The sequence below is a fragment of the Cyanistes caeruleus genome, chromosome 6 (genome assembly GCF_971803275.1).
Source record: "Cyanistes caeruleus chromosome 6, bCyaCae1.hap1.1, whole genome shotgun sequence".
In the NCBI taxonomy this organism is placed as follows: domain Eukaryota; kingdom Metazoa; phylum Chordata; class Aves; order Passeriformes; family Paridae; genus Cyanistes; species Cyanistes caeruleus.
The window spans coordinates 60,215,223-60,225,975 of record NC_141706.1 but is presented as its reverse complement, the minus strand read 5'-3'; the positions used below and the strand labels follow the sequence as shown (position 1 = coordinate 60,225,975).

The following is a 10,753-nucleotide window of genomic DNA, read 5'->3' as shown; positions in this document are numbered from 1 at the left end:
AGAAGCCTTTGGCAGCCAGCAGGTTTGCAGTTCACTGGGGACACAAGCCTGATCCTCTGCTCAGTGAGGCAGCTGCAGCCTTCCCCCAGCCAGGGCACTGCCTTGGACCCACAGAGAGCCGCCCTGAATGCAGCACTGTGCAAATCTGCCTGTCTACACTGGCTGCCCCTTCTCACCTAGCAGTGAGAGAAGGTCTAATGGGTTGCACAGAGCACAAGCCAGAGGAAAGGTGTGATCTGGTGGGTGAGTTGCTTCCTCCAACAGCTGGTTTAAAGCTGTCACAGGTCTCTGGACTGGTGTCTCACCCCTGTTTTAAAAGGATGGACTCCACTTAGGTACCCTTGATCAGTCTTGGAGGGTTTTATCGATTTATTTATTTATTAATCTGATGGTCAGAGGAGGGAGAAGAGAGATAAGGCAAATACTTTTCAATTAGAGATGCTCGGTTGCAATTAGAGATGCTCAGCAGGGCTGTGTGCTCTGGATGCTCTGAGTGCCCAGCACCAGCTTTCAACCAGGCAGTGTTATGTGTGCCCTGAAGCTCCACAGCTTGGGCATTTGCAGTCCCTTGGGACTGAAGGGAGCAAATGAGGACAGCATGGAAAGGTCTGGGTTGCCTGTAATGTAGGAGGTGAGCAGGAATGCCAGAGGAGTCAGGCACTTGGAATGGGAGGGGGCAGATAAAGCCTGAGAGACTGCCTGGGAAGGGCAGGGGGGAGTGTAGGAGGCTTCACTGCCGTGTCAGGGACAGGGGAACTGTAGAGTGTTCCAATTTTCAGCTTGGAGGTGGGATTGAGAACCTGCATCCTCCTTGCCTTCTTCAAGAAAAAAAAAAAAAAAAAAAAAGAAAAAGTTTATTTTAAATTTTTTTGGGTTTTTTTTGGTTTTTTTTTGGTTTTTTTTGCTGAAATGTAGGTTTTATGTGAACAGAACATAGAAAGGGGAAGTAATTTGGGTCAAATGAGAAAAGGAAGAAGAAGCAAAGATGTGTGCTGAAGTGTCTGAAATGTGGTGTGAAATGAGTGGCCAGTTGAGGAACTACAGCTGGCTGAAGGCAGTGTCATTGCTCTGAGGTGAAGTTTATTAGATTTCTCTGCTGTGGATGAGATTACACCCCTGAGAAGTCAAAAAGGAAGCTGTGAATCTTGGCCACTTTAGAATCATAAATCAGTATAACAGAGAGGAAATTTGGGATCTGATTAAAAATTGAGAATCACAGAGTCTCTGAGAGCAAAGATTCTTACAAAGGAAGGTTCAGCTATACAATGCAGCTGGACCACTGCCAGTCAGCTGTGGTGCTCTTCAAGAAGGTGCAAGATGATGCTGATATTGATAAAAAGCAGAGAAGGTTTTCAGCTTGCATGAAGGAAGCATTGCCACACTCCCTTGCTGTAGGAGGTATTGGTGTGGTGCAGCCACTGAGGAAGTGATGGGAGCAACAAGGAGGGAAAACATCTGGCCATACTTCTGGAGAGTGGTGTGACTCCCTTTCCAGAACCCATTAAGTGTCCAAAGGTCTCTGAAGATGTTTATCTTTGTCCTTATGTCCTTCCATTGAACAGATGCATCTGATTTGCTTGAGAGCTTTGGGACCTGCTGAGCTGATAAATTTAGGGTTATGATCCTTGTCAGTGTCTCTGTGGGACATGGAAGGGGCCCGTTCACAGACTGAGGTCACTCTGCTCCAGCCATCACTGGGAGGATCTGGCCATCCATACCTGCCAAACTGGGCACTGATGTGAAGATCAGAGAGGGTGATGAACTTTGTTTGGACAAATGACTGATTGTTGTTTGAAGGAAGATATAAAAGGGCTGCTGGCGGTTACAAAATGAACAGCCATGAGTTGTGGTATCAGGAGGCCTGAGAGGATGCCTGCACAAATTATTTATCTTTCTTTGGGGTTGCTCACATTTAGTAAATACTGGCTGGGGAGAGCTTAAGCAATGCCTTCAGCTTCTGCTGTCTGCAGGTCAGATATGGAGTTGGTGGAATCAGCAGAGATTCCACTAAATACTTCTCTGAGGATCAACCTGAAAGTGGCAGTAACTCCAGCCATGCTGCCACAGGCCAGGTGGAAATTTCATGCCAGAAATGGAAAAGTGAGGTTGGAAAGGTGTGGGCCATCATTTCTAGCCGAGGCTCAAGCACATGTGCTTATTGTGCCTGTAACTGGATGCGAACTACCTTTTTAAATCCGTGCTGATTTGGAGGAAAAAACCCCTCTTTCTAGCCATCCTCAATGAACACAATAAAAGCACTGATTAAGTTCTTTCATGGTGCATTCACATGTCTTTTTTGGGTCTGGATCCAAATGGGGCAGAGCTGTAGGTAAGTTCCCTCAGCTGTGTGTGTAGGCTGGCATAGCACACTCAGGGCTCCTGTTCAGCACAGGAAAGCTGGTTCCAGGTTCAGAAATCTCCAGGCAGAGATGTGCAGGTGCTCATTCCCCACTTTCATCCCCTTCTGCTCTGCAGTGACCACACAGACTGAGTGCTTTCTTTCTGCTTCCCATTTTTGGAGCTCTGGTTTGATTTCTCAGCAGGGCTGACCCTGCTGGGGGCTGTGGCTGCTCTGACAAACTCCAGCTGCTGTCCAGGAAGGGCACCTGGAGCCAGAGCTGCAGAAGGAGGCTGTGCTCATGCAGTTGGTTAGAAGGGGTTTGAGCCTTGACTCTCATTTTTGGGTGAAAGCTCTTCCTCCTGGAGGATGGGGATGAAGAACAGGATATCTTAAGCCTGAACAGGAACAGCTGAACACCTGCCTGTGGTGATGGCAGCAGGACAGCCCCTTCTGTGTGGCCTGGGTAGAGATGTGTGTCTGCTTTCTCATTAAAATTATGTCACATGAGGAGCTCCATGAAAATGATCAGAGGGGCTGGAACACCTCTCCTTAGAAGACAGGCTGAGAGAGCTGGGGGTGTTCAGCCTGAGCGGAGAAGGTTCTGGGGAGAACTTATAGCACGTTCCATTGTATAAGGGAGCTACAAGAGAGCTGAGAGGGACTTTTAATGAGGGCATATATGGATGAAACAGGGCTTAATAGCTTTAAGTTCAAAGAGGACAGATTTAAATTGGATATTGAGACAAAATTCTTGTCAGTGAGGGTGGTGAGACACTGGAACACGTTGCCCAGAGACCTTGTAGATGCCTCATCCCTGGAAGTGTTCAAGGCCAGGCAGGACACAGCCTTGAGCAGCCTGGTCTAGTGGAAAGTGTCCCTGTCCATGGCAGGGGAATTGGAACAAGATGAACTTTAAGGTTCCTTCCAACCCAAACCAATGCATGATTCTATGAAATTGTTCTTAGCAGCTGGAAAACAATTGTCAAATTTTTGAGTGTCAAATTTCAACCTACTTGGAGAGGGAGAGGTTCAAACATTCAACTGGGTAAGAAGAAAACCTGGGGTTTTGGGATCTTCATTCCTTTTGTGCTCTGAGTCATCACTGTCATCCTGGGGCAAAACATGCCAAACCAGTCACAGCCCTATTTAATTTCTCAATTTTCTGAGAACAGACCAGTTGAGGTCTCTGACCCTGGGAAAAGAAGCTGAAAAAAGCCTTTTTTTTCTGTCTGCCCTGCTGGGGAAGATCTCTGCAGGTCAGGCTGGGATTTGGTTTGACTTTCCTCTCTAATGCCTGTAAAGTTGTGGCTGTGCAGGTGTAGGAGAGCCCCAGCCCCACTCCCCACAGAGCTGCCTGCACCAAAGGAAAGGAGGATGGCCCCTGCAGCGGTGCTCGGGATGAGCACTGGACTAGAGAGGTCAATAAATCACATTCTGAATCCCTCCCAATTGCTATCTGAGCACACAGAGGCTCTGTGAGGAGCCTGGGCTACAAATCGTGACCTCCAATAAATGTCCCTTCGGGGACTTTCCTAGGTTAAGCTGTCAAATGAGGATATGCCCAAATGAAGTGTGCCTCAACTTGTCCTTCTTGGGGTCAACAAGCAGGTGGGTGCATCATCTGCACACTGCCCCTGTCCCTGGTGCTGCAGGGCAGCCGTGGGGCTCACACGGGACTCCATCCCTCTCCCATTTGGAATTATTTACTGGATGGTGAAGTGGCTCGTGGCAGCCGTGTAAAATGCCTCAACAGCTCATTGATTGCCACAGACGAGAAGACAGCAATTACACTATTTACACCACAGTTGTTTTGTTCTACAGCCTAATTCGCATCCATTCCCCCGTAACAAACTCCGAAGAAAAAGCAGCCGTTCATTGGTGTTACTCATCTGTGTAATTAAGCAGTAAGTGCCTGATCTGTCAAAAAGAGAGAGGCTCATTCAGGTTCTGCTTCTAACGTGTTCGCTCAGAGGAAGGGTGGAGTTCCTCAGCATTGGCTCAGCCCCGTTAAAGACAGCTCTGTTAAAGACATGAATGGAGGTCTGGGAAGTTATCGGGGCTGCCCTTACAGCAGGCATAGTGCTCATTTCACACCACAAGCGCTTGCTTAGGTTTTGGGGCTGTACCAACATCCCAAAGTCCCCAGGCTGAGCATTCAAACTGCTTCAGATAAAAGCAGAGCCAAGTATGTCCCCTGTTCCAAGCCCATTCCCAAGGTGCTAGAGAGGATGTGAGGATAACCTCTTCCCTTCTTAAAACCTGAATATGACAGTTTCCAAATGGGATTATCTTTTGACAGCTCTTTAATGTCTCTATCCTTTGCACTGGGATTGCAAATGGGGAGTGATTGACACTGATCACACCAGATGGCACTGCTATTTGATTTTCTGCTTTATAATTGGCTTGCATTTCCTAGTTGCCATGTGCTCTTTGCATTTTACAGGGAAATGAGGCAGTGGAGCTATGTGGGCACAGCTCTGTCCTAGATCACCCTGTCCGTGAAAGAACCATGAGGAAAGCTGCATCATCCTGCTCTGACCACCTCTTCTTGGCTTTGTTTGAATTTCAAGAGGTTCTAATCATTGCTAGCCTAGCTTGCAGGGCTCGTTTATTAGTGTTGGACAAGCTTTACCTGCCGATGTTGCTTTCCTTTACGTGGTCTGCATCCCCCACTGAGAGGGAAATTTGTTCTGAGCAGGGCTTGGAGCACTAATTCTGCCTCTTCTCAGATTGGTTGCCAGTGATTCACCACAACCATGAAAGACCTTTTAAACTCCTCCTAATGACCAGGCCAGTGCTCCATCAGACTACTTTTTCTGACCATTGCTGTCTCTGTCTACCTTTTCTGCTCTTCATCCCATTGCTGGGTTTCACCAGACCAAGTTCCCTGAAGATTGTTTGCACTGGCAGAAGACCAAGCTTTCAGAGGAGGCTTTATGAGCAAGCTTTATCAGATGCAAAGGATACCAGAGCAGGATCTATGAGTACAGTGTTTGAACTTTTATATTTATGCAGAAATGCTAAATGAATATACACTGCATATGTGGGCCTTTGGAAAATAAGCTTTCCCTCCTAGAATATGAGGACAGGCATATTAGGTATTTCCAAATAGTCCTCACTTCTTGTGGCTCAAGCTTCAGACTATTTTGTGATTAGGCATTCACAGTCCTTGACACAGGTGAAGTGCTGGGTTCTGCTCTGGGACTTTTATGAGTGAGTCTAGTGACCAGCCTTTGCTGCAGGTCAGCCTGGTGACAAGGTGACACTTTCATTTTGGATAGTTCTGGTTTCATGGGTTGAGATTTTTAAGCTTTTTGAGTTGTTGTGGTGGTGCTTTTTTTTTTTTTTTTTCTTCCCTCCTTTCAATTCTTGTGGGATTATTTTTTATTTTTTTTTTGAGAATAGTGTATCTAGTTCTATGCCCTTTTATGGGACACAGGATTTTAGAGAAGTGATACCTACTGTTTCTGTGCAGACAATGCTGGGGGCAATGGGTAGTGACTCAAAATGGATAAGAATCAGATTGCTCTGCAGTGCTGTGAACTAAAAAAGAGGAAGTAAAACCATTAGAGATGGATCAGACCTCCCGAAGTTACCCACACACACACCCTCTAAACTTCTGCCACCTTGGCATATGCTGATTGCCTTGGGTATTGCTGGTGAGTCAGGCAGACAAATGCCTCCCCCATTTAGGTCCCTGTACCCTTTATGCAACAAGTATTTGTACTTCAGGATTTTACACATTTATCTCTTTACATTTCTAACCTTTCTACCTGGGCTTGTTTGACATAAGGCATGTGCTCAGCTATTAGTTTAGATTCCTAATGAAACATTGTCTTAGGTGCCCAGTTTGAGAAAACTAGGCTTTGAGTTGGGAGCTACTTTTTTTTTTTTTTAACTTGGGGAGCTACTTTTTCATTCAGAAATATGGATTATTTGGGCAAATGAACTGTAGGGAGACAAGGAAAACTCTGGTCACTCTGTTGTGGCTAATGATCCCCACTTTGTAGACTTCCCTGTCTCTTTGCTTCTTGGGCACCCCAAACCTACCAGAGCTGCTTTAGGTGAGGCTGGCAGCTCACCATGAGTGCTTGAGCAATTCAGTCTGATTCTCCTCTCTGCCCACAGTAATAACATTTCCCCATCTCTTTGCCATGTCTCACCTTTGAACAGAAATTGCTTCTAAACATGATGATATCACAGAAGTTTCAGGTCTTTAAACTCCTTTGTATTTTGTTTTTTTTTTGCTTTCCAGAGACTTTGATTTCATCCATCCAGCAGTGCCCACACCTTCAGTTAAGGTTTAGGAAGCTCTAAGGGTAAGAAAAGAGCCAGTGCTGAGAAAATGCCAGTCACCTTGAGGTTTTCCCAGGGAAGGAAAGAATCCCACTGAGAGTAAGGACAAGACTTCACAGGCATCACACTGCAATGTCAGCCTAGGGATCCTATTCTTGCTGATTTTCCCTTCACAACCCGGGCCACTCCATGGTCAGCTTGTGAATTTGAGAGCTTAAATTAGGTTCCCTAATTTCTCCTGCAGTCTGTATGTCCCTCTTCAAGCAGCAGCTAAGTCAGGAGGTAACTTATGAACTGGTTACTCTGGACAGGTTTTCATGGGCCTGGGAAAACCCATATTCATGACCCAGAATTTACTTCACTGCTTGGTTCCATGTCTTGTCCCTAAATGACAAAAGAAAAGAAATTTTGGGTTTTTCATGGGCAAAACATGGTGTCCTCCCCCTTAGCCCTGTTGTTGGAAAGAGATGAATTTCTACCAGGTTTCTGAAATCCAGACCAGCTTCCATGATACTCAACCTAAAATGTGAACACAGTGGATAAAACTTCAGCCAAAGCAACAGATACTTGAAAAGAAATAGGGTAGAAAACCAAGATAAACCAAACCTTTTTCAAACCAGTCCTACCAAACCGATCATTCCATGCAAATAGCAAATGTTGCCTGCTGTTCTCTCTGGTGTCCCTGTGGGTAGCCAGCACTCCATTTATGTGATTAGATTGTCTGTATCTGCAAATCCTGCTAAGCACACAGTGAACCAGAGGAGGAGGTTTATCTCAGTTCTCAGGCGATCTTGCTCTTTGTGTTCTTATCCCTTATGATTTAAGACATGATAACAGGAAAATAAGCCACTGGAGCTGTGAAATTCAATGTATTATTACTCTGCTGTGATTCTTGAGAAGAGGAAACATGAAAAGATGTGCATATTCCTAAGAAAGCACCTCCTCAAAAACTAAAGCTAAGGAAATACAAATTAGAATCTCCATAAAATACATCATCTCTCTGTTAATCTCTGTATGTCTGTTGTTAACAAAGTTTTTTGAAGTTGACTCAGCCTCCCACTGAAATCTCCAAAAATATTTATTTTCCTCTGAGGGGTATTTGATCCAGGCCCCACACAAAAAAAATCAAGATCCAAGAGTCAGTATATACCCACAGTATTTTTTGTGTCCCACTCTCTGAGAGGTGTCTGAGTCTGCACCTACTCTGTTTCATTGCTTCAGGGTCTTGTGCCACTTGTCCACACTCGCCTTCCTTTGCAGATTTTGGCATACATGCTGGCATATTTTTCTTGTGGAAGCAGAGTGTGCTGGCAGAGGGAGGGAAGGGCTGGCACATGCCCACATCCAGCTCTGATAGCAAACTGGGAAGTGTGTGCCATCTGGGAGCTCCCAGATAACTCAGACTGGGTTTATCATAAAAGTACATATGTAAGCCCATTTACTGCTTCTGCCCTGGAATTAAACACAGCCATGTTCACTGCACACCTTTCAAACACAACCAGGAAGAGAACATTTCTGCAGCTCAGACAGCAGTGACAAGTATTTCATGGTGATATTTCCTATAACTGTCCAGGAGTTTAAAAAAATAACTAGGTCATCCTGATGCCTTGAATTTTAGTTCCTGGAGGAACTTAAGGCAGGAGTGGTTTTGCTCAGACTATTCCCAAAGTGCATTTTGGAGGCACACCTGAGCAAAAGGGCTTTTTGGTGACCCCATCTTGCCCTGTGACCTGCTCACTCCTCAGCCAACACCCTGGCCTGGCTGTGTCAGCTTCCAGGGTCCCCCATCCCACCCTTATCCAAGGGTGACAGACACTGTCAGAGGAGCATGGCAGGGGCATGCCCTGCAAGAAACAGCAGAGCAGTGCCCTGCTTTTGTGTCTCCACCAGCTGTGCCCTGATGAGAGGGCTCCCCTCCTGCTGCTGCAGCAGAGCAGCATTTCAGGGCAGGGAATGGACCAGCACAATTATTGGGTTGTGCTGGCACTAAGATGTGAGGAGAAGGTTCCCTTTTCTCCTTGGCTGCACACTGTGAGTGCTGGGCTGCTGTAAATACCCAAATTCCTCTTTGGCAGCTCCCAGGCAGCTGTACCCACTGCCTAGGAAGGCAGGTGCTCTGCCTGGCTGGGCACAGGAGCCCCAGGCTCTGCAGCTGAGCCTGATCTGCAGAGCTGAGGGAGGTGCTGGGTTCAATCCTGACAGGCCCAGGCACTGGGGCTGAGTGCCTTGAAGTGCCAAAGAGGAAAGTCTGAGTGCTTCTGTGGTCATGTAAAAGCTGAAAGAAGGATTTTTTGAGCTGTGTCCTTGGCTTTGCACCAAAATTTGGCTTAAATTCTTTGTTGCAACAATTCCTCACTCTTGGTCACAGTGCAGCTCCCTTCCCTCACTTCACATTGGTGTTTTCATGCTTCTCAGAAGTGCCTTTTTTCTTCATTATTTGTCTGACTGATTTCCTGGGCATTTTTTTTTGTTCCTTGTTTGGGACCTCCCACTTTGTCCTCTCCTATTCCGTGTGATGACAGCATGAATTCTTCTGGTGTGAATGTTTCTGTGAATATAAATTCTCACCAGCTTTTGCAACGCTTCATGTGTGCCAACATCCACGGAAAGTGTAGAGCCGGGGTAGCAAATGCTGCCACACAATCTTCATTCGAACAAAATCATGAAGAAGATTGTGGGAGATGTCTATATCTGGCTCTGGTTTATCTGAGCATCTGCTAGGAGAATGGGACTGTCCAAAAGCAGACATCATTATTAATGAAACTCAGGATTTGTATGTGTTAGCTGAATTTCACAACTCCTTCCAAATAGCGAGGAAAAGTATTTAGGTCTGATAATAAGTAATGAATCCAGATGTTTTTAAAGAAGATGAATGTATTGCCACTGGTTGTAGATAAATGTTGGGGTGTTTTTAACAAAGCTGTTTAAAGAGGGGTATAAATTATTTCAGTAGTTTTGGACTACTGGTCCTAAGATGCTGTCTGGAATTCTAGTTCACATGCTCCAGCAAGGCTTTTGCTTAGAGGATGCAAGAGACAGCATCCAATGTTTGTTTTTTCTCTGACCTACTGCTGAGTAATTGAATCATCCCAAGCATCAAGCTAATGTTTTTCCTCCCTAGGAGAACATAATGTTACAGGGAAAAGGAGAACAGGGAAAAAATCAAAAAGGCAGCTGCAGGTATCTATTCCAAATGCCATACAGTGTGTATCTAAGACTAGGAAAGAGCATTTTGTAGCTGAATAAAGATGAGCATGGCTGATGGTGGTGAGCCCCAGACTCCTCTGGGGTCTAAGAGGGTGCAGCAGTCCTGGCTGATGGCATGTAAATGCAGATAGGCCGACCCAAAAACAGAGGGCTTCACTTTTGGTATATTTTTTAGCACTCCCAGGGTAGAGATCTGCATTATTGATGCTCAGAGCTGCCAGAATACCAGTTCAACAGACTGGCTATTGCAAAGAAGATGCTGAAAGAGGACAGCCTGGCTCACTCTGACTCTGAGGACCCAAACAAGTATCCATCTCTGAGTGATGTGGATGGGCTAACTGCTTTGGGCCAGGCCTTGCTGTTGGTAAGTTTTTAATTCAATGTCCTGTGGGCAGGCAGAGAAATTACACAGAAACTCCTTCTCTGCTGTTCTGGTCATGGGCTGGCTGCTCACCAGTGGATGCCAAGGTATCAAAAAGATTTTCTTTGCCAGTCTGTGTCTTGGTCTGCCTGCTCTCAGAAAAATATGGGCACTTACTGAAAGGAAGTATTTTTTTTTCTCCTAGTGGTGTTGTCTCACAAGAGGAGTATCTTTGGGAAGAAGGATGGAGAGGAGGCTGCCAAGCCATGGCAGGCTGCATTAGCAAGAGCAGAGGCAGCACAGTTCCCTTTCCACATGAGATCAAGAGACTTGAGCTGTACAGAAGACCCCAGAGTGCAGAGAGACAGCACAACCAGGCAGGAAGCCTGGAGACTTCAATTTCACAGATAGGGCATGCCTGTGGCTTTTCACAGCCTATGACATGTGCATTGTCCCTTGGAGAATATAGAAGGAAAAGGAAAGAAATACAATTAGTTAAATAAAGCAAGAGTTTCCTGCATGTCTGGTATTTGCTGCTTCCATGGACA

At 45.8% G+C, this 10,753-nt stretch overlaps 1 long non-coding RNA gene across 1 annotated transcript; it reads left to right on the top strand.

Moving 5' to 3' along the window:
* The first annotated feature begins 8,860 nt into the window (after positions 1-8,860).
* LOC147652734 (uncharacterized) lies at positions 8,861-10,710 on the top strand. Its single transcript, XR_015288363.1, has 2 exons — positions 8,861-10,208; positions 10,411-10,710. It is a non-coding gene; the product is annotated as an uncharacterized LOC147652734 (long non-coding RNA).
* Positions 10,711-10,753: the final 43 nt, after the last annotated feature.